The sequence below is a fragment of the Pseudophryne corroboree genome, chromosome 6 (genome assembly GCF_028390025.1).
Source record: "Pseudophryne corroboree isolate aPseCor3 chromosome 6, aPseCor3.hap2, whole genome shotgun sequence".
In the NCBI taxonomy this organism is placed as follows: domain Eukaryota; kingdom Metazoa; phylum Chordata; class Amphibia; order Anura; family Myobatrachidae; genus Pseudophryne; species Pseudophryne corroboree.
This window is the reverse complement of record NC_086449.1, coordinates 750,666,587-750,690,278: the sequence shown is the minus strand read 5'-3', so window position 1 is coordinate 750,690,278 and position 23,692 is coordinate 750,666,587. Positions and strand designations below refer to the sequence as shown.

The window sequence follows — 23,692 nt, the reverse complement described above, 5'->3', positions numbered from 1 at the left end:
CCAAGATGAGCCCACCTTCCTTGTGGAATGGGCATTTACATATTTTGGCTGTGGCAGGCCTGCCACAGAATGTGCAAGCTGAATTGTACTACACATCCAACTAGCAATCGTCTGCTTAGAAGCAAGAGCACCCAGTTTGTTGGGTGCATACAGGATAACAGCAAGTCAGTTTTCCTGACTCCAGCCGTCCTGGAAACCTATATTTTCAGGGCCCTGACAACATCTAGCAACTTGGAGTCCTCCAAGTCCCTAGTAGCCGCAGGTACCACAATAAGCTGGTTCAGGTGAAACGCTGACACCACCTTAGGGAGAAACTGGGGACGAGTCCGCAGCTCTGCCCTGTCTGAATGGACAATCAGATATGGGCTTTTGTGAGACAAAGCCGCCAATTCTGACACTCGCCTGGCCGAGGCCAGGGCCAACATCATGGTCACTTTCCATGTGAGATATTTCAAATCCACAGATTTGAGCGGTTTAAACCAATGTGATTTGAGGAATCCCAGAACTACGTTGAGATCCCACAGTGCCACTGGAGGCACAAAAGGGGGTTGTATATGCAGTACTCCCTTGACAAACTTCTGGACTTCAGGAACTGAAGCCAATTCTTTCTGGAAGAAAATCGACAGGGCCGAAATTTGAACCTTAATGGATCCCAATTTGAGGCCCATAGACACTCCTGTTTGCAGGAAATGCAGGAATCGACCGAGTTGAAATTTCTTCGTGGGGCCTTCCTGGCCTCACACCACGCAACATATTTTCGCCACATGTGGTGGTAATGTTGTGCGGTCACCTCCTTTCTGGCTTTGACCAGGGTAGGAATGACCTCTTCCGGAATGCCTTTTTCCCTTAGGATCCGGCGTTCAACCGCCATGCCGTCAAACGCAGCCGCGGTAAGTCTTGGAACAGACATGGTACTTGCTGAAGCAAGTCCCTTCTTAGCGGCAGAGGCCATGAGTCCTCTGTGAGCATCTCTTGAAGTTCCGGGTACCAAGTCCTTCTTGGCCAATCCGGAGCCACGAGTATAGTTCTTACTCCTCTACGTCTTATAATTCTCAGTACCTTAGGTATGAGAAGCAGAGGAGGGAACACATACACCGACTGGTACACCCACGGTGTTACCAGAACGTCCACAGCTATTGCCTGAGGGTCTCTTGACCTGGCGCAATACCTGTCCAGTTTTTTGTTCAGGCGGGACGCCATCATGTCCACCTTTGGTTTTTCCCAATGGTTCACAATCATGTGGAAGACTTCCGTGTGAAGTCCCCACTCTCCCGGGTGGAGGTCGTGCCTGCTGAGGAAGTCTGCTTCCCAGTTGTCCACTCCCGGAATGAACACTGCTGACAGTGCTATCACATGATTTTCCGCCCAGCGAAGAATCCTTGCAGCTTCTGCCATTGCCCTCCTGCTTCTTGTGTCGCCCTGTCTGTTTACGTGGGCGACTGCCGTGATGTTGTCCGACTGGATCAGCACCGGTTGACTTTGAAGCAGAGGTCTTCCTAGGCTCAGAGCATTGTAAATTGCCCTTAGCTCCAGTATATTTATGTGGAGAGAAGTCTCCAGACTTGACCACACTCCTTGGAAATTTCTTCCCTGTGTGACTGCTCCCCAGCCTCTCAGGCTGGCATCCGTGGTCACCAGGACCCAGTCCTGAATGCCGAATATGCTGCCCTCTAGTAGATGAGCACTCTGCAGCCACCACAGAAGAGACACCCTTGTCCTTGGAGACAGGATTATCCGCTGATGCATCTGAAGATGCGATCCGGACCATTCGTCCAGCAGATCCCACTGAAAAATTCTTTCGTGAAATCTGCCGAATGGAATCGCTTCGTAAGAAGCCACCATTTTTCCCAGGACTCTTGTGCATTGATGCACTGACACTTGGCCTGGTTCTAGGAGGTTCCTAACTAGCTCGGATAACTCCCAGGCTTTCTCCTCCGGGAGAAACACCTTTTTCTGGACTGTGTCCAGAATCATCCCTAGTAACAGCAGACGTGTCGTCGGAATCAGCTGCGATTTTGGAATATTTAGAATCCACCCGTGCTGTCGTAGAACTACTTGAGATAGTGCTACTCCGACCTCCAACTGTTCTCTGGACCTTGCCCTTATCAGGAGATCGTCCAAGTAAGGGATAATTAAGACGCCTTTTCTTTGAAGAAGAATCATCATTTCGGCCATTACCTTGGTAAAGACCCGGGGTGCCGTGGACAATCCAAACGGCAGCGTCTGAAACTGATAGTGACAGTTCTGTACCACGAACCTGAAGTACCCTTGGTGAGAAGGGCAATTTGGGACATGGAGGTAAGCATCCTTGATGTCCAGGGACACCATATAGTCCCCTTCTTCCTGGTTCGCTATCACTGCTCTGAGTGACTCCATCTTGATTTGAACCTTTGTATGTAAGTGTTCAAAGATTTCAGATTTAGAATAAATCTCACCGAGCCGTCTGGCTTCAGTACCACAAACAGTGTGGAATAATACCCCTTTCCTTGTTGTAGGAGGGGTACTTTGATTATCACCTGCTGGGAATACAGCTTGTGAATTGTTTCCAATACTGCCTCCCTGTCGGAGGGAGACGTTGGTAAAGCAGATTTCAGGAACCTGCGAGGGGGAGACGTCTCGAATTTCCAATCTGTACCCCTGGGATACTACTTGTAGGATCCAGGGGTCCACTTGCGAGTGAGCCCACTGCGCGCTGAAACTCTTGAGACGACCCCCCCCACCGCACCTGAGTCCGCTTGTACGGCCCCAGCGTCATGCTGAGGACTTGGCAGAAGCGGTGGAGGGCTTCTGTTCCTGGGAAGGGGCTGCTCTACCCCTGGGCAGATATGACTGGCCTTTTGCCCGCTTGCCCTTATGGGGACGAAAGGACTGAGGCTGAAAAGACGGTGTCTTTTTCTGCTGAGATGTGACTTGGAGTAAAAAGGTGGATTTTCCAGCTGTTGCCGTGGCCACCAGGTCCGATGGACCGACCCCAAATAACTCCTCCCCTTTATACGGCAATACTGCCGTTTGGAATCTGCATCACCTGACCACTGTCGTGTCCATAAACATCTTCTGGCAGACATGGACATCGCACTTACTCTTGATGCCAGAGTGCAAATATCCCTCTGTGCATCTCGCATATATAGAAATGCATCCTTTAAATGCTCTATAGTCAATAAAATACTGTCCCTGTCAAGGGTATCAATATTTTCAGTCAGGGAATCCGACCAAGCCACCCCAGCGCTGCACATCCAGGCTGAGGCGATCGCTGGTCGCAGTATAACACCAGTATGTGTGTATATACTTTTTAGGATATTTTCCAGCCTCCTATTAGCTGGCTCCTTGAGGGCGGCCGTATCTGGAGACGGTAACGCCACTTGTTTTGATAAGCGTGTGAGCGCCTTTAATTTTCTATCGGGGGAGACCCACGCATCATCACACACTTCATTTAATTTATCTGATTCAGGAAAAACTACAGGTAGTTTTTTCACACCCCACATAATACCCTTTTTTGTGGTACTTGTAGTATCAGAAATATGTAACACCTCCTTCATTGCCCTTAACATGTAACGTGTGGCCCTAATGGAAAATACGTTTGTTTCTTCACCGTCGACACTGGAGTCAGTGTCCGTGTCTGTGTCGACCGACTGAGGTAATGGGCGTTTTAAAGCCCCTGACGGTGTTTGAGACGCCTGGACAGGTACTAATTGGTTTGCCGGCCGTCTCATGTCGTCAACCGACCTTGCAGCTTGTTGACATTATCACGTAATTCCCTAAATAAGCCATCCATTCCGGTGTCGACTCCCTAGAGAGTGACATCAACATTACAGGCAATTGCTCCGCCTCCTCACCAACATCGTCCTCATACATGTCGACACACACGTACCGACACACAGCACACACACAGGGAATGCTCTGATAGAGGACAGGACCCCACTAGCCCTTTGGGGAGACAGAGGGAGAGTTTGCCAGCACACACCAAAACGCTATAATTTTACAGGGACAACCTTATATAAGTGTTTTCCCTTATAGCATCTTAATATGTAATAATATCGCCACAAAAATGCCCCCCCTCTCTGTTTTAACCCTGTTTCTGTAGTGCAGTGCAGGGGAGAGCCTGGGAGCCTTCCCACCAGCAGTTCTGTGAGGGAAAATGGCGCTGTGTGCTGAGGAGAATAGGCCCCGCCCCCTTTTCGGCGGGCTTCTTCTCCCGTTTTTCTGACAACCTGGCAGGGGTTAAATACATCCATATAGCCCCAGGGGCTATATGTGATGTATTTTTAGCCAGCATAGGTACTTTCATTGCTGCTCAGGGCGCCCCCCCCAGCGCCCTGCACCCTCAGTGACCGTTGGTGTGAAGTGTGCTGAGAGCAATGGCGCACAGCTGCAGTGCTGTGCGCTACCTTAAGAAGACTGGGAAGTCTTCAGCCGCCGATTTCTGGACCTCTTCTCTCTTCAGCATCTGCAAGGGGGTCGGCGGCGCGGCTCCGGTGACCCATCCAGGCTGTACCTGTGATCGTCCCTCTGGAGCTAGTGTCCAGTAGCCTAAGAAGCCAATCCATCCTGCACGCAGGTGAGTTCACTTCTTCTCCCCTAAGTCCCTCGATGCAGTGAGCCTGTTGCCAGCAGGACTCACTGAAAATAAAAAACCTAACAAAACTTTTACTCTAAGCACCCTTAGATTGCACCCTTCTCGGCCGGGCACAAAGATCTAACTGAGGCTTGGAGGAGGGTCATAGGGGGAGGAGCCAGTGCACACCACCTGATCCAAAAGCTTTTACTTTTGTGCCCTGTCTCCTGCGGAGCCGCTATTCCCCATGGTCCTGACGGAGTCCCCAGCATCCACTTAGGACGTCAGAGAAAGAAAGGTTATGCGTGAATGGTGTCGAAGTCGAAAATATTATAGCCACACGCATCACGTACAAACACCACACAGATGGCCTCCGTGCGGGTGCTTGTTCCGCCATGCGCATACTCGCACGTTGCGTATATTGGCTCACGAGGTCCTGCGTATTAGCGCGTGGTATGAGTAAATACGGTAGCATACGCATTCGCATGGAAAAGCCACAAAGACATATCTCATATTTAATCCACATAGTACATCATTAACACATAGCCTACATGCACCACACCAGCAAGTTACATTTGCTTTAAAGGTATAACAGCAGATGGATTCAACTTTACAGGATATGAGGGGACAGAATTAGGTTAGGATGTGGTGTTTGGTATCCAGTTGTACAGTATTTCAAGGGCAATACTCCGATGGCAGTTTGCAGAAAGTAGCACGCTCCTGCACATATCTATGCGCAGGAACAGAATATTAATATCACACTGTATTTACTGTACTCTTGATATTCGGTGGAACCCAGTGGAGAACATCTGCAAGTGCACCTGGACCAGGCATCGCCCACCAATTCAAACCGACCTATGACCCCTCCTGTACTGTAAATGACCAGCCCTTTGACCTATAGGTGAAGAGATTACAGTTTCCATTGTTTCATGATTTGGACTAATGTATAAAAGCCAAGCCTCCTGGCCGGTCAAACACATTCTCTGAAGGTCATCTATCCAGATTGACGGAGGACCGGGACCGGGTGGCGCTGGCGAACAAATGTATGTATTCATTGATTGTAGCCTATTCTCTTATGTGATTGTATTACTGTGAACCCCCTTTTGAGTAAATATTTGTTGCTGGGTTGGACCTCAACATTGCATATACAATTGGTGTCGCATTCCTTTACTGTTAGGGGTTTTAAAGTATATTCTGCTGCACGTGTAGCTACTTTGAGCTTACAGCGTGCTTACGCAACGTGTACGTATTTGATAGGGGTTTTACACACACACACACACGCTTTGCGGTCGCAGCGGCCTGAACAGTTGTACATTTAAAGTATTGCTTTTCTTCCTGAAAGTTAATCAGACTTAACAATGGTTAAAAGGGGTGGCAATAAGGTAAGTACAATATATTAGTGGCGTTTAAGAAGGTGGTTCAGGAATTTTATCATCTTGAGGTGAATGTCCAGGGAGCTCTTGAAGGTTTGGGAATGGTATATACGCAGAAGGGAACTCCACACAGTGGCTATAGTCCAAGAATTGTCCTGTAACTGTGCTTCTAGATTTACAAGAGACCTGGCACACAGTTGTGATTGCGGCTTACACACCAGTGCCTCAGAGTGTTTGCACAGATGGGCCAGCGAGTGACAGATGCTGGTTTTAGAGATCAGAAAGAAGCAGCAGCACAGGGCATTAGTAATCCTGCCTCGCTATACAGTCACACAGTAAACATGGATGCCTGGAAAATATTTGCCCTAGGCAGAGATGAAGCACACATTTAAATGGACAGCTTAAAATGTAATTTCTCTAGGAAGAAGGGAGTGCACGGGACGGGCAAGCCAATCACCAGCCTGACCTCTGTGCTGCAGAAGGAAAGCAATACGGAAAGAAAGATTCTCATCACAAATCCTCCTCATGGAACCTTGCGGATTATTGACTGTAAACAGCATTCACATAAAATCACTGAGACTTATTACCAGGCAGTAAAGCACAATTTTACAGCACGTTTTCATGAGGGCAGACCGAGAAAGTCGAGGTGACAGAAATAACCTGAGAGAGAGAAGACGGTAGTAACTCGCATTAAGACAGTGATCACTGGGTAATAGGTTTACTGAAGGGGACAAACACTTTTAGAAAGTTTTTAGTGCAAGTCGGGACCAAATTTGCTGCAAATAATACAACCTAGAACATATGCCCTGTAAATATTTTATATTTAATTAATATTTTTTTATTTTTGATATCCAGTACAAGTGTGAAGCTGGGTACACAATAATAAATATTAAGTAAATAGCCTTTATACGTCATGCTTAGGTTCAGTCAGGGTTGGACTGGCCCACAGGGATACAGGGGAAACCACCGGCGGGCTTCACTGCCTGCAACTGCTGGGGGCCCTCCTTCTCCTCTAGGGATCAGGTTCCAGACTGTGCACTTGAATTATTCATTATACATATTTTACATTATACTGCACAGGACTATGGTGTTTTCTCTACAGTGCATTGCTGCTATTAATCAGATAGATTATCATGCATGCATGCACAAGCAGTATTTACTATATATATATATATTTATCAAGGGGCCCAGACCATGCACTAATGGTTAGCCAAGCCTCTAACCATGGGGCCCTGCCATTGCATTTCCCCGGTGGGCCCTACATGCCCCAGTCCGACACTGGGTTCAGTTACGTGGAGGTGTACAGTGTTGTTCCGCGTTTGTCCACATATTTTATGATTGCCAACCGCCTGCATTGGTTTTGCCTATTACATTTACCGTATATTTGGATTTGGTCCTGACCACCAACCCGTGGCACCCCTGCAAGTGCCCTGCGGCACCCAGTGTGGAAACCACTGATACATAGTACTGTTTAAATTATATGTAATTTAAACCGTTTTAATTATTCATTAGAGTATTTTTATTTATTAATTTTAAGGAATTATGTATTCCAGCTGGACCGTCTGTCTCATACTTTCTAAAAAGCCCTGTATGCGACACACTGGCTTAGGTGAATATTCAGTACCAGAAAAAAAATAAGGTTATAAAGAATTGTAGGAAGAAAACATAAAGCTCAGATAGGATGGGCATATTTTATATGAAATACTTTCTTCTAATAATAAAATGGGCAGTATGACCGCACAGCAGTCTTAGCAGCACCTAATTAAAGTAATATATTTTTAGTGAATACAGTGAGCTATAGGTATCTGGAATTAATGAGATATCCAGCATAACTTCATTATTAAAAGTGCTCATTATAAATCGCTGGAACAAAAACGCAGAATGAAAGAAATGCGAGCACAATAGAGGCAGGAATGGAGATTTATTGTAAGCAAGCTGGAAATAGCTTTAGCTGAGGCCTGTTTAATTGGCTGAGTGGTAGATGAATGGGGCAGGTGTTAAGACACTATGGCAGTAGGCTGAATGAGCAGCTTGCTCTGCCGTAAGCACTTGTATATAGTGGATAGGTGTGCGCTTGCACAGCTATTCATAGATAAGAGCACTGCATTCATATCAATAGCCGACAATCTACTCAGCCAAGTTATTCTCAATAGGATTTGTTATTAATGTAGTATTTACACTGTTACCAAGCTACGACGCCCAAAATCTCCCTATTCAGGGCTGGAGCAACTTCACAGCTAATTATCTGCCAGATTTCTAATGGGTTAAGAAAATGAGCTTGTAATTACAATTTGTGCAGCATGTATGAATATGATCGACAGCAGAGCCGAAACTAGGATTTTCGTCAACCGGGGCAAGGCTGTAATTTGGCGCACCCCAAAAAAAAAAAAGAAACCTGTCAGACTAAAATAATCAGATTATCAACATTTTGAGAAAAGGGGACACTATTGGACAATATTCCCTTATGTGCCTCAAATGCCCTATGCGTCACATGCCCCGCCAGCGTGTTTAACTACATGCTCCTCTGTGTGTCCTCATACACTGCACTATATCATAACACTACACCACTGCACTACATTCCCCTATCTACTGCACTACATCACTATACTACATGCCCCTATGCACTGCACTACATACCCTATATGCTACACTACATCCCCTTATATGCTACACCAAATTCCCCATCTGGGAGGCAAAGCAGAGGTTGATACTGCTAACTGGGAGCACAGTGCGCTTCTATAGCTTGTACAGTGCACCGCACGCTAGTCTTAGCACTGCATGGCAAAGAAGAGCGTTTAAGACAGTAGCCAGCATAGGAGAGATCTCAGATACTGAAGCTAACCCGCACAGCGTCGGAGCCAGCTGTGGGCAGACAGGTGGGTCAGAGACATTTCCCCGGGAGCTGTCTGCTGTCTCACTGGAGCAGGACAGCACTGCCGGTTTAAAAAAAACAAACACCATGCTCCTCTGTAACTCCTTGGCGCCCCCTGAAATCATGCACCCGGGGCGCATGCCCCCTTAGCCCCCCTCTAGTTACGGCCCTGTCGACAGTCACATCAAAATAGTTCTGAAAAGTTAAACCGGTTACCCAGTTATTTGAAATGAGATTTAAATTTAGGACTTGGTTAGTACTAGATGATTGTGAGCTGTGGCTCAATATGCAAAGTTGAATGGGGTGGCCTCTTTAATGTATAAACATATAAATTATATATCATTTATAATCTCTTACTTGGGGAAATAGGTGCAATAAGCAAAGTTCCTGAATAATCAGGAGTAGAAGTCAGGGAAAGTGTATTTATTTTCTGATAAATGTTTCTTCTACAGCTCATAAAACACACATATATTTAATCTTCAATAAGCTACTACAACAGAAAGCCTGTCTCTTCTGGAAAAAGAAAACAATATAAAATGATCATACTTGGGTTTCAACAACAAAAGCGGTTACTATGAAAAAAGCAGCACAAAATGCGCAAACTGTTTTGGACATTATGGTGCATGCAGCGCGGTGTCATAGTGGTTAGCATGGTCACCTCTAAGCACTGAGGTCATGAGTTCAATTCCTGGCCGAAGTCCTATCAGTGTAGAGTTTATATGTTCTCCTCTGTATTTGCATCCTGGGTTTCATCTGGGTCCTACTATACTCCAATATAAACAGACTGGTAGGTTGATTGTCTTCTGACAAAATTAACCCTAGTGTGTCCATGTGGTGGAAAATATAGGGCCTAATTCAGACCCGATTGCTGCAACGGCAGCGATCGCAGTCTGAAGCCCTTGGGGAAGAGGGGGCAGAGCCTGACATCTGACATGCGGGGAGGACTAGCCCTGTGCTGGGCGTCCACCCACATGTCTGAGAATCTGATCGTAGATGTGCTAAATTTAGCACATCTACGATCAGCTCTGAATCACCCCCATAGATTGCAAGCTCTACTGGGGGACAGGGACTGATGTGAACTACTAAACATTCTCCGTTGTGTAATGTGTGAGCACTACTGTATATAAATAGCTGTTAATAACTATATTATGGTGCAGTGAAATGCCTAGGTCAGGTTAGAACGAAGCGGTATATATTTATAGCTAGTATTGTGAACATAAACCTTAATTATAAACTGGGCAAATTGGCTCTTTAGCCTCCAGCACTGAATCCAAGGAGAATGACTGTGCATACATTTCGTACCTAGCTCCCCGCAATACCTTCAAGCTTTGCTCGCTGCATACTCATTATAAAGGATCACAGCCTTCCATAAACACTATTATCTCTACACATACAAAAACTTTATTGGCCTTCTGGAACACAGGCACTCAGACAGCACAGGCATAGAAGACAGATAGCAGATAGCTAAATAGAAATGCAGCTATGAAATAACTTCACCAAACCATAAATGGCCCTTTGTTATATCCACCCACTGAAGGATGACATTTATCCCTGCACAATAGAACATTACACCATACAATGCACATAGGATTCTGGGAAACTGTCCTGAGTGTTCTGAGATAACAGCAGCAGGCAGTGCAATTGTGCAGCTTTACCCAGAGACGCTCTCACTGTTACTCAGTGCCTCTGGTGCAGTCTACGGATGGGACTTTCATTTCAGCACTGCTGATGGCTCTTGCAAACCCATCACCCCTTTAAAAAAAAAATACTCCCCAGGTTATTCAGTAACTAGTTTAAGCCAGTTTCCACTGCTTTGGAATATGACTGTGTTTGTGTTGCTGATGCTATGGCCACTGACAGCTCCTGACTTGGACAACTGGTACTCCATTAGCATAAGATCCTTCGTAATAGGTTGTGGCATGGAAATCTCCTAAGACACCGCAGACTCTGCCAATTTAATGCTGGGTCGGATCTGTGATGGAACAATATATATTGGACAATATATCATATATTACGTGGGTGTGGTATATAATAGATGGTCTAGTCAGACAGTCAATAGACACCACATGTTAGACAATCAAAGGGTCAACAGGGTCAAAAGGTCGACATGAAAATGGTCAACATAAAAAATAGGTAGACACCATTTTTTTTTGCATTTTTGTGGTTTGTGTGGATAGTTTTGTCATCTGGGACCCCCAATTGTAGAAAGGCATACCCTCGCCATGCTTCGGGTTTGGTGGCTTGCCAAAAGGTTTATAATCAACTCTATGCCGACATGGACAGAGAAGGCATGAAAAAGTCTAAAAACATTTTAACATTTTTAAAACCCTGTGTCTACATTTTCATTTCGATCCTGTCTACCTCTTCTCCCTGTCGACCTTTTGGCCCTGTCGACCTAATGTCTGTCTAAGATACGGTGTCTATCTACTGACTGTCTAACTATACACTGTCCATCTGTCATCCCTATACCTATTACATACCCAGCTTCTAAAGTTCCTAATACAGTGGCCAGTGGTGCTATTCTGTGTGCCATAATCTGTGTACAGCAGACTCATTACTTCAAACTTCAGCACTCTTATTCCCACAGGAACAATCCTGTTTTCTTTTTGGCATCAGCTGACAAGAAAGTAAAAGCGTTATATTTCTGCACTGTCAATTTCCCTTCTCAGTAAATAGTATAAAATGTAATACTTCACTGTTTGTACATGACCCCAGCAGGGAAAGATTACATGCCGGACTGGTCACATTCCCAGTGGTAGCACTACCTGTCACAGCCAGTAAAAGTAGAAGCAACACCTTACCACATTTACCGATGTGTGTGGTTAGCACATCAGGGACTTTGTGACGTAGCTGCACCAAAACACTAAGGGGGTATTCAGTTAGTGCTGTTTTCTCGCCTATGCGAAAAACCGTCAGTTTTCACTTTTTTAGGGCAAATGGGGATTCACCCTATGCAATAACAGGGCCACTTTCTCGCCTACGTGAAACATCTGGCAGGAGCGAAAAACGTGGATCGGTGAATCCACGTTTTTGAGGCATTTTTTCGTCAATGCCTTTTCACTTCTTTTTTTGGGGGGTTGAAAAATGCCTTAAAAACGGGCCGCAATTGAAAAAGCAAGGGGGGTAAATTCGATAGCTCTGAAATTGCCAGAGCTCATTGAATACCCCCCTAAGTTGCAAAACGGATGAAAATGTACACAACCGAGGGTGAACAGGCAAAAGACAGCTCCGATGTGTGTGACCTATGCCATGCATCGCTATGATTTGTTTTTATGCCAGTTCCTTTGCAACAAAAAAACCTAATCCAAAAGTACCAAGTATACTATATGCGCACTAAGAGGCAAAACTGAGAACAAGGTAAGCAGCGCAGGAGTCGCTATCTGTGGCTCGTGCCAGACGTCTCGCACCATATGGCGCATGCACGTCTGGACAACTGGTAAGTATTTGCAGGGATGGTAATGGCTTGGTTACTCCAGTTTCCTCCCATAATCCAAAAATATACTGGTAGGTTCATTGGCTCTCAACAAAATTAACCCTAGTGTGAATGTATCTGTGTGCACATGTAGTAGGGAACATAGACTGTAAGTTCCACTGGGGCAGGAACTGATGTGAATGGCCAGATATTCTCTGTAAAGCACTGCGGAATATGTGTGCGCTATATAAACTAGTAAAAAAATAAGACTTTAAACCTACCGGTAAATCTTTTTCTCCTAGTCTGTAGAGGATGCTGGGGACTCAGTAAGGACCATGGGGTATAGACGGGCTCCGCAGGAGACATGGGCACTATAAAGAACTTTAAATGGGTGTGCACTGGCTCCTCCCTCTATGCCCCTCCTCCAGACCTCAGTTAGAGAAACTGTGCCCAGAGGAGACGGACAGTAAGAGGAAAGGATTTTTGTTAATCTAAGGGCAAGATTAATACCAGCCCACACCATCCACACCGTATAACCTGGAATATACGCAACCAGTTAACAGTATGAACAAAACAGCATCAGCCAAAGACTGATCTTAACTGTAACATAACCCTTATGTAAGCAACAACTATATACAAGCCTTGCAGAAATATGTCCGCACTGGGACGGGCGCCCAGCATCCTCTACGGACTAGGAGAAAAAGATTTACCGGTAGGTTTAAAATCTTATTTTCTCTTACGTCCTAGAGGATGCTGGGGACTCCGTAAGGACCATGGGGATTATACCAAAGTCCAAACCGGGCGGGAGAGTGCGGATGACTCTGCAGCACCGATTGAGCAAATATGAGGTCCTCATCAGCCAGGGTATCAAACTTGTAGAATTTTGCAAAGGTGTTTGAACCCGACCAAGTAGCTGCTCGGCAAAGCTGTAACGTCGAGACGCCTCGGGGCAGCCGCCCAAGAAGAGCCCACTTTCCTAGTGGAATGGGCCTTTACCGAATTTGGTAACGGCAATCCAGCCGTAGAATGAGCCTGCTGAATCGTGTTACAGTTCCAGCGAGCAATAGTCTGCTTAGAAGCAGAAGCGCCAACCTTGTTGGCCACATACAGGACAAACAGTGCTTCTGTTTTCCTAATCCGAGCCGTCCTGGCTACGTAAATCTTTAAGGCCCTGACTACATCCAGGGACTTGGAATCCTCCAAGTCTCCCGTAGCCACCGGCACCACAATAGGTTGGTTCATATGAAACGATGAAACCACCTAGGCAAAAATTGAGGACGCGTCCTCAACTCTGCTCTATCCACATGGAAAATCAGATAGGGGCTTTTGTGAGACAAAGCCGCCAATTCGGACACCCGCCTTGCAGATGCCATGGCCAACAACATGACCACCTTCCAAGTGAGAAATTTTAATTCAACTGTTTGAAGAGGCTCAAACCAGTGAGATTTTAGGAACTGTAACACCACGTTAAGGTCCAAGGTGCCACTGGGGGCACAAAAGGAGGCTGGATGTGCAGCACTCCCTTTACAAAAGTCTGGACTTCTGGGAGAGAAGCCAATTCCTTCTGAAAGAATATAGATAGGGCCGAAATCTGTACCTTAATGGAGCCTAACTTCAGGACCATATCCACTCCTGTCTGTAGAAAGTGGAGAAAACGGCCCAAGTGGAAATCTTCCGTAGGAGCATTCTTGGCTTCACACCAAGATACATACTTCCTCCAGATACGGTGATAATGTTTCGCCGTCACCTCCTTCCTAGCCTTTATCAGAGTAGGGATGACTTCCTCCGGAATACCTTTGATTAAGGAAAAGGGGAAATGGGAATCCTCTGCACTAGACTTATATCAGATTGATAATGTCTCATATAAACGATACGGTTCCCCAATTTTAATATTGCATATTAATTCACAATGCTATTCTAGGGGGTGCTGCCATAGACAAAAAATTGAGGAAAAACCACTGGAAAGGAATGTCTCTTTGTTTGCGCCCTTATAGAAGAAGAGTAAGTATAATTAAAATGTAACTTTTATTGTCGTACGATTAAAAATGCCTGATGTGAAAAATTGCAAGACAAAAATTACAAACAATACACTGAATAAAAATATATATCAGATACTTGTGTGTCTTTATTATATTAATATAACTTTTGTGTGTGTGCAAAAATTTCCTGAGACCTTCAGCACCTCTTTGATTGTAGGTCACCCCACCACACATGTATATATATAGTTTCATCATGATTCAACACATCACACATTTATATTTACGCAATTTATGCTTTATTCGTAATCATATATCAGTATTCACTAATTATGTTTCACACCTAACCACGGCTTTACATATTTACTTCACATAAATAGTACTGCCCTACCATGTATATATGAATATTCACTTCAATCTTTACAACAACTTTATTTAATTTATTGTAATCAGAACTCCTATATAAGGGTGACAATAATTGCTGTCACTCTTAGGATTATAAAGGAGTATCCTCTCCCATACCCAGAACAATCTGAGGTTATGTAGGACTAAATTCAAATTTGATTCACACTGATAAATCATTATACATGCATAACTGCAATCTGATGTTCCGTGTCTTCCGTTCTTCTCTGCTTCTTTAATTTATTTACGTTTAATGTCCGGGCCCCAGGGCAGAACCAATATTAGCCACGAACACTGGATTACCAATAACAGGAGTGACGATCACGTGATTAACCACGGAGGGATAGGGGATTCAACTAAACTTCTCTGAGCGGGAGACCTCATGACCGCAAAACTATGTTGCGATTGGCTCTTCTAGTAGTTATAACCTTTCTGAGCAGGGCAATCGGGTTTGCCCTGACGAAGCTTGTGTGAAACGTGCACGTGGGCGTTTCAGAGCGGCGTTAGCACGCCAGCTCATTTACTATGTGTCAGCAGTAATACAAATTATTAGTATGTGTGTGCAATCATTTATTTAACTTAAGATTCACAATACTGAGTGTGCTACATTAACTATGACTGAGAGATAGGGTCATAAAATGGAACTGGATTAATGCATGCTGAAATTATATATGGCACTATCCGTTTAATAGAAGGACCCCCCTGTCCTGTTGAACTGCAATAATTCATTACATTAGAGACAGAGAACAATTTATACCGAAAAAAAGCTTAATTGGTAGAGCTACATTCCTGATGTGCAACATTGTATCGGCATAACATATAAATCCATTCTGAAGCATTTTAAAGCGGTGCTAGCACGCCAGTTCACTTATCATGTGCTAACACTAATATGCAATATTGATATGTGTGGACAATACTTTATTTAAGCTAACTCTGAAACGCAAATGCGAGTATACCGTGCAGCATTGTATCAGCATAATAATATATAGATTTATTCTGCAGCGTTTCAGAACGGCGCTAGCTCGCCAGCTCACTCATTATGTGTTAACATTAATACATTAACATGTGTGCACAATTTTTTATTTAATTTAAAAATTTTATAATTTCAAGTGCACTACATGAAGTACGATTGAAAGATAATGTCGCAGACGGGTTAAGTGTTTGCTGATACACGAAAGAGCTGCATCTTTAACATACCAATATGAGTATGTTCTGTTGGACTGAATCAATGTATCATATAGACTTATCCTGACACACATTGGCGAGCCTATGTATAATAAACAGAGACAGCAGATAAGTTATTTCTATCTAACAGAATAAGTTTAAACGTTAGAGCTGTACCTTTAATATATAAACGCCAGCATATCTTGTAGTACTATATCAGCTTACCATATAGATTTACCCTGACACTTGCCTGTAACAATTTATGTAATAAAAAGACACAGTGTACAACTTGAGCCTGTTTAATGGGAAACATGTAACTATAGTTGCAATTATTACAATCTTTGGGATAGCAACAGAATAGTCACTTTAGAAAGGTATTTAAAGCTACACCATATGAAATGGGATATTAAGAATTACAGGTGGCACTGTTATGGCAATATCCCAACATTGATCAGAGACATCTAACACAGTGAGCGGGCAGAGGGAATAAGCTCGTGCTTGCTTAACATTTGGAGGGGATCTAGCTTCAATTAAGCCACATGATATAACAACAGTGAAATCACATTGTCACTTTAGAAAGGTGCATTTAAAGCCACACCATATGAAAAGGGATAACAAGTATTACAGGTGGCACTGTTATGGCAATATCCCAACATTGATCAGAGATACCTAACACATTGAGCAGGCAGAGGGAATAAGCTTGTGCTTGCTTAATATTTGGAGGGGATCTAGCTTCAATCAAGCCATATGATATAATGACAGTGAAATTACATTTCTACTGTATTCTATCTAATACACCATATACAAAGTTGTCAGGCTATTGATAGGACATACTGACTATTAGATATTGCTATATACCCCCTTGTAACCTGAATAGACAATACCAGGCAACCTAAAGGGTATGTTAACAAATAAGGGTATAATTCCATTAGTTTATTGATTTGAGGTTGGTCTCAGGAAATTTTTGCACACACACAAAAGTTATATTAATATAATAAAGACACACAAGTATCTGATATATATTTTTATTCAGTGTATTGTTTGTAATTTTTGTCTTGCAATTTTTCACATCATCAGGCATTTTTAATCGTACGACAATAAAAGTTAAATTTTAATTATACTTACTCTTCTTCTATAAGTGCGCCAACAAAGAGACATTCCTTTCCTTTCCAGTGGTTTTTCCAGAATACCTTTCCCAGCTAGGATTCGGCGTTCAACCGCCATGCCGTCAAACGTAACCGCGGTAAGTCTTGGAATACGCAGGGCCCCTGCTGCAACAGGTCCTCCCTGAGAGGAAGAGGCCATGGATCTTCTGTGAGCATCTCCTGAAGATCTGAATACCAGGCCCTTCGAGGCCAATCTGGAACAATGAGTATTGTCCGAATTCTTTTTCGTCTTATGATTCTCATCAGAGGAAGAGGAGGGAACACATAGACCGATTGAAACACCCACGGTGTCACCAGGGCGTCTACCGCTACTGCCTGAGGGTCCCTTGACCTGGCACAATACCTCCGAATCTTCTTGTTGAGGCGTGACGCCATCATGTCTATTTGAGGAAGACCCCAAAGACTTGTTATCTCTGCAAAAACTTCTTGATGAAGTCCCCACTCTCCTGGATGGAGATCGTGTCTGCTGAGGAAGTCTGCTTCCCAGTTGTCCACTCACGGAATGAATACCGCTGACAGAGCGCTTACGTGATTTTCTGCCCAGCGCAGAATCCTGGTGGCTTCCGCCATTGCCACGCTGCTCCTTGTCCCACCTTGGCGGTTTACATGAGCAACGGCTGTGACGTTGTCTGATTGAATCAGAACCGGTAGGTCGCGAAGAAGATTCTCTGCTTGTCGTAGGCCGTTGTATATGGCCCTTAATTCCAGTATGTTGATGTGTAGACAAGCCTCCTGGCTTGACCATAGTCCCTGAAAATTCCTTCCTTGTGTGACTGCTCCCCATCCTCGGAGGCTCGCGTCCATGGTCACCAAAACCCAGTCTTGAATGCCGAACCTGCGACCCTCTAGACGGTGAGCACTCTGCAACCACCACAAGAGAGACACCCTGGCCCTGGGGGACAGGGTTATTTTTCTGATGTATTTGAAGATGGGACCCGGACCACTTACCCAGAAGGTCCCACTGAAAAGTCCTCGCATGAAACCTGCCGAAGGGGATGGCCTCGTAGGTCGCCACCATTTTCCCCAGTACTCGAGTGCATTGATGGACTGACACTCTTTTTGGTTTTAGCAGGTCTCTGACCATATTCTGGAGTTCCTGGGCTTTTTCCATTGGGAGAAAACCCCTCTTCTGTTCCGTGTCAAGAATCATGCCTAAGAAAGATAGTTGAGTCGTTGGAATCAACTGTGACTTTGGTAGATTTAGAATCCAACCATGCTGCTGCTGCACTCTCAGGGAGAGCGACACGCTTTTCTGCAACTGTTACCTTGGTGAAAACCCTCGGGGCCGTGGAAAGCCCAAACGGCAACGTCTGAAACTGGTAATGACAGTTCTGTACAGCGAATCTCAGGTATGCCTGATGAGGAGGATATATGGGGACGTGAAGGTATGCATCTTTTATGTCTAGTGACACCATAAAATCCCCCCCTTCCGGGCTGGAGATAACTGCCCTGAGCGATTCCATCTTAAACTTGAACCTTTTTAAGTACAGGTTTAGGGATTTTAAATTTAGAATGGGTCTGACCGAGCCATCTGGTTTTGGGACCAGGTTCCCCTGTTGTATTAGGGGAACCTTGATAATCACTTGTTGTTGACACAGCTTTTGAATTGCAGCTAAAACAATCTCCCTCTCTGGGGGAGAAGCTGGTAAACCCGATTTGAAGAATCGGCAAGGAGGCACGTCTTCGAATTCCAGCTTGTAGCCTTGGGATACAATTTCCATCGCCCAAGGTTCCACGTCTGACTGAACCCAGACGTGGCTGAAGAGTCGAAGACGTGCCCCCACCGGCGCGGACTCCCTCAGTGGAGCCCCAGCGTCATGCGGTTAATTTAGTAGAAGCCGGAGAGGACTTCTGCTCCTGGGAACTAGCCGTAGCAGGCATTCTTTTCCCTCTACCCTTACATCTGGCGAGGAAGGAAGAGCCTCGACCTCTTCTGGACTTATGCGACCGAAAGGACTGCATCTGATACTGTGGTGTTTTCTTTTCCTGTGGGGGAACATAAGGCAAAAAAGTAGATTTACCCGCGGTAGCTGTGGAAACCAGGTCCGCGAGACCTTCCCCAAATAAAACCTCACCTTTGTAAGGCAAAACTTCCATATGCCTCTTTGAGACGGCATCACCCGTCCATTGGCGGGTCCACAGTGCTCGCCTAGTAGAAATGGCCATGGCGTTGGCCCTCGAACCTAGCAGCCCAACGTCTCTCTGAGCGTCTCTCATATATAAGACTGCGTCTTTGATGTGACCTAAGGTCAATAAAATGGTATCCCTATCAAGGGTATCAATATCAGCTGACAAGGTATCTGTCCAAGCTGCTACCGCACTACAAACCAAAGCCGATGCTATTGCCGGTCTGAGCAAAGCACCTGTATGTGTATAAATTGATTTTAAAGTCGTTTCCTGTCTGCGATCAGCAGGATCCTTGAGGGCTGCCGTGTCTGGAGACTGTAGCGTCACCTTCTTGGATAAGCGCGTTAAAGCTTTGTCCACCCTGGGAGAGGATTCCCACCATACCCTGTCCTGTGCAGGGAAAGGGTATGCCATAAGAATTCTCTTGGGAATCTGCAGTTTCTTGTCTGGAGTTTCCCAAGCCTTCTCAAATAACGCGTTCAGCTCATGAGATGGGGGAAACGTTACCTCAGGTTTCTTTTCCTTAAACATGTGTACCCCCGTGTCAGGGACAGAGGGATCATCTGTGATATGTAAAACATCTTTTATTGCAATAATCATATAATGAATACTTTTTGCCACCCTTGGGTGTAACCTTGCATCATCGTAGTCGACACTGGAGTCAGAATCCGTGTCGGTATCAGTGTCTGCTATTTGGGATAGGGGACGTTTTTGAGACCCTGAAGGGCCCTATGACACCGTCAAAGCCATTGATTGACTCCCTGTATTATCCCTGGACTCTGCTTTGTCAAATCTCTTATGTAATAAAGTCACATTTGCATTTAAAACATTCCACATATCCAACCAATCAGGTGTAGGCGTTGCCGACGGAGACACCACAATCATCTGCTCCACCTCCTCCTTAGATGAGCCTTCCGCTTCAGACATGCCGACATGCGCGTACCGACACCCCCCCACACACAGGGATATATTTATATGGAGACAGTTCCCCAATAAGGCCCTTTGGAGAGACAGAGAGAGAGTATGCCAGCACACACCCAGCGCCAACTGACACTGGAAATCAAATTCCCATATAAACAGCGCTTTTATATATCAATATACACTCACTGCGCCAATTATAAGTGCCCCCCCCTCTTTTTGTCCTCTGTCACCGTGTTCAGCAGGGAAGAGTCCGGGGAGCCAGCTTCTCTGCAGTGTGCTGTGGAGAAAATGGCGCTGGTTAGTGCTGTGGGATCAAGCTCCGCCCCCTCAGCGGCGGGCTTCGGTCCCGCTCAAATTTTCAACACTGGCGGGGGATTGTATAATCTACTGCCTCCGCAGCCTATATAACTATATTAGGCAGTCCTAGAGGTTTATTATTGCTGCCCAGGGCGCCCCCCCCTACGCCCTGCACCCATCAGTGCCTGCAGTGTGTGTGTGTGTGGGAGCAATGGCGCGCAGCGTTACCGCTGTGCATTACCTCAGAGAAGAACTGAAGTCTTCTGCAGCCTTTGAAGTCTTCTTTCTTCTAATACTCACTCGGCTTCTATCTTCCGGCTCTGTGAGGAGGACGGCGGAGCGGCTCCGGGACGAACGGCGAGGGTGAGACCTGCGTTCCGACCCTCTGGAGCTAATGGTGTCCAGTAGCCTAAGAAGCAGAGCCTATCATTTAAGTAGGTCTGCTTCTCTCTCCTCAGTCCCACGATGCAGGGAGCCTGTTGCCAGCAGTGCTCCCTGAAAATAAAAAACCTAACAAAATTCTTTTTCAGAGAAACTCAGGAGAGCTCCCCTGTAATGCACCCAGTCTCCTCTGGGCACAGGATCTAACTGCGGTCTGGAGGAGGGGCATAGAGGGAGGAGCCAGTGCACACCCATCTAAAGTTCTTTATAGTGCTCATGTCTCCTGCGGAGCCCGTCTATACCCCATGGTCCTTACGGTGTCCCCAGCATCCTCTAGGACGTAAGAGAAATAAATAAAATGTATAATTCACTAAAGATTGATGACGCATTTAGTGGCTCTTAACAGATTTCTCACAGATGACAACTTGGATCCAAATCAGAGAAAAGCTCCTATTCTAATGATTCCCAAACTACGTTAACAGGAGGTCTATAGAGAACATACTTGTCTTGTCCGGTAGTCAAATTTATGGTCGTACCCAAACACAAGTCTCGCCATACCCTTTACACGCCCCCCATCCTTTGTTCTGTAATTGCAGATATCTTTTCAAATTGAAAATCTTTTTGAAATGTAATAAAGGTACACATTGAAAGAATAACAGTGTCCTGTTCCGCCTGGCAGACGTTCTATACACTGTACCAGAATTCACAGGTGTAACATCTAAACACGCACACGTTACTGTACTAAGTGGCTAAACCAGAGAGCTTTACCCAATCATTTTATTATCAGAAATAAACACAAATATATGCTGCCATCTAATTAAATGTACAATGAAAATCAGAGTTGCAAAGCATGAAAGAAAGGGTGAGGGTCCTGCTCGCCCCTCTACTTTCCACCGAAGCTGCCATTTATTTTGCAAAACAAATACAGAACACCACTGTTTATCACAGATTATAAATAAAAACAAACAGCATTGTCCAGATCCTATTATAATAATTAAAAAAGGCACAAGACACTGCAATAAATTCTATGGTGAGTCGAAGTAATGCTGAGATGACAGAAAAGCCTTAGATGACCACATCAGTCTTAAATGCTGCTAGGTTATTAGCTACAGCTTCATTATGCCTGGCGTAAAAAGCAATTGATGCAGCAGAAGCAATCTGTGGAGCCACACAGTCTGCTGCAGCCTCAGTATATTAATGCATGATAGGCTTCTGCTCTTTTTATTTTTTCATCTTGTGGTTATTGATAAGCTGGCAGTTTAACGCTTCCTCCCTCGCTTAGTGAAGTCACACACGTGGCAGGAATGTGGCAAGAGCAGACACGTGCCCAAGCCTCTGTGTGTCGGGTTTGTTCTAAAGAGGATTAGAATATATAAGTGTCACCTTTTGTTTATTAAAGATACAGTATAATGGAATTTTCACAGGGGCACCCTTAGCATGCCCAAGCACACGCAATGACCCTGACCGTCAGCCCAAAGCAATAGGATCATCCATCAGGTGGGCTATACCTGTCTAAACGGAATGAGCGGTGGTCACTATTCTCATCAATACCAGCCTACTGGTGTGGTGGGTGGCACTTGATATACTGGCTGTCGGGATCCCGGCGCTCAGCATACCATTGCCGAAATCCAGACAGCTGGTATACCGACACCTAATCTCCCTCTTGGGGTGTCCACGACACCCCGGGAGGGAGAATAAATAGCATGGCGTAGCGCGCCACCGTGCCCGCAGGGTGGCGAGCCCGCAAGGGGCTCTTTTGCACTCGTCTCGCTGCCGGCATTCCAGCGTTCGGGATCCCAGTGTCGATATGCTGGACACCGGGATCCCAAGCTTCAGCAACTCACACCACACGCGTGTTGTTCTCACTATCCCCCCGCCAATAGCAGATTTAACTAAAATAAGGGTGATACAATTTCCACTTATACGCTAATTAAATATAGCATTGGAGCTATTTTAGGTGCAGCACTGAAATTTAGTCTATCTACAAATAGTGGGCAGTATGCAGACCTGGCACTATGCCTGTTTGCATCTTCACTTGGAATGAAGGGTTCCAATAGAATGTTCTCATGTAGGCAGTAGGTAGAGTTCAGAGTGGGTGTGTAGACGGAGGATGCAGTTAAAATACCGGCTGAGTTTAGGAGATCGTAGTCCCGCCAGCCGGAGAAATACTGACGGCTAGAATCCTGACCTCCACAGGTTATTCCCAACAGGTTAGTGGGTCCTTGCTATCAACCGAGTGTGAATATCACCTGTGGTGAGCGCAGAGAGCACGGAAGGGGACTCACTGCCAGGTTTCCAGCGGACAGGATGCCACTGTTGGTATACTGACAGCCGGCATCCCATCTGCCAGTAAAACATACCGAACCTGTAGACGGAACTGCGGGACAGGCGGAAGTGGAATCAGGCATATCATTTTCATCATGTATAGACTGGTGCTAGTGTGCCCTGATGACGAAGAGTAGCAAACTATGGAGAGAGATAAAGTACCAAGCAATCAGCTCCTATGGTCTAATAGTCATTCTTTAAACATGGCCTGTAACATGGCACTTAGGAGCTGACTGGTTAATATGTGCAACTTGTCCACCTTACCCCTGTACAGGATTTGATGCATCTCCAGCCCAATCCTGGAAAACCCTCTAATTTACTGTCATTTGTTAGTATTTTTATTTTTTATTTTTATTATTATTGCCAAAAATTTTTTACGAGGAAATGCGGATTATTCAGAACTTATAAGAAAAAGCAAATAAACATGTATCTTGTAAAAATTTTATTTAACACACTGGGTTAGATAGATAAAACCCAATGCCATTGGCCCATGCATGCCTTCATGCCGGTAATAATCTAGACCAGTGGTTCTCAAACTCGGTCCTCAGGACCCCACACGGTTCACGTTTTCCATGTAACCCAGCAGCTGCGCTGTGTATCACCAACTGTCACATTTAAAAAATCTACAGGTGACCTGCAAAACATGAACCGTGTGGGGTCCTGAGGACAGAGTTTGAGAACCTGTGATCTAGACACGTGGTCAACCGGACAGATCTCATCCAAT

At 45.2% G+C, this 23,692-nt stretch overlaps 1 protein-coding gene across 1 annotated transcript in view; it reads right to left on the bottom strand.

The window, feature by feature from the left end:
- Positions 1 to 23,692, bottom strand: part of MGAT4B (alpha-1,3-mannosyl-glycoprotein 4-beta-N-acetylglucosaminyltransferase B) — a 530,095-nt gene that overhangs the window by 103,222 nt on the left and 403,181 nt on the right. The gene's annotated exons all lie outside the window — the stretch shown is intronic.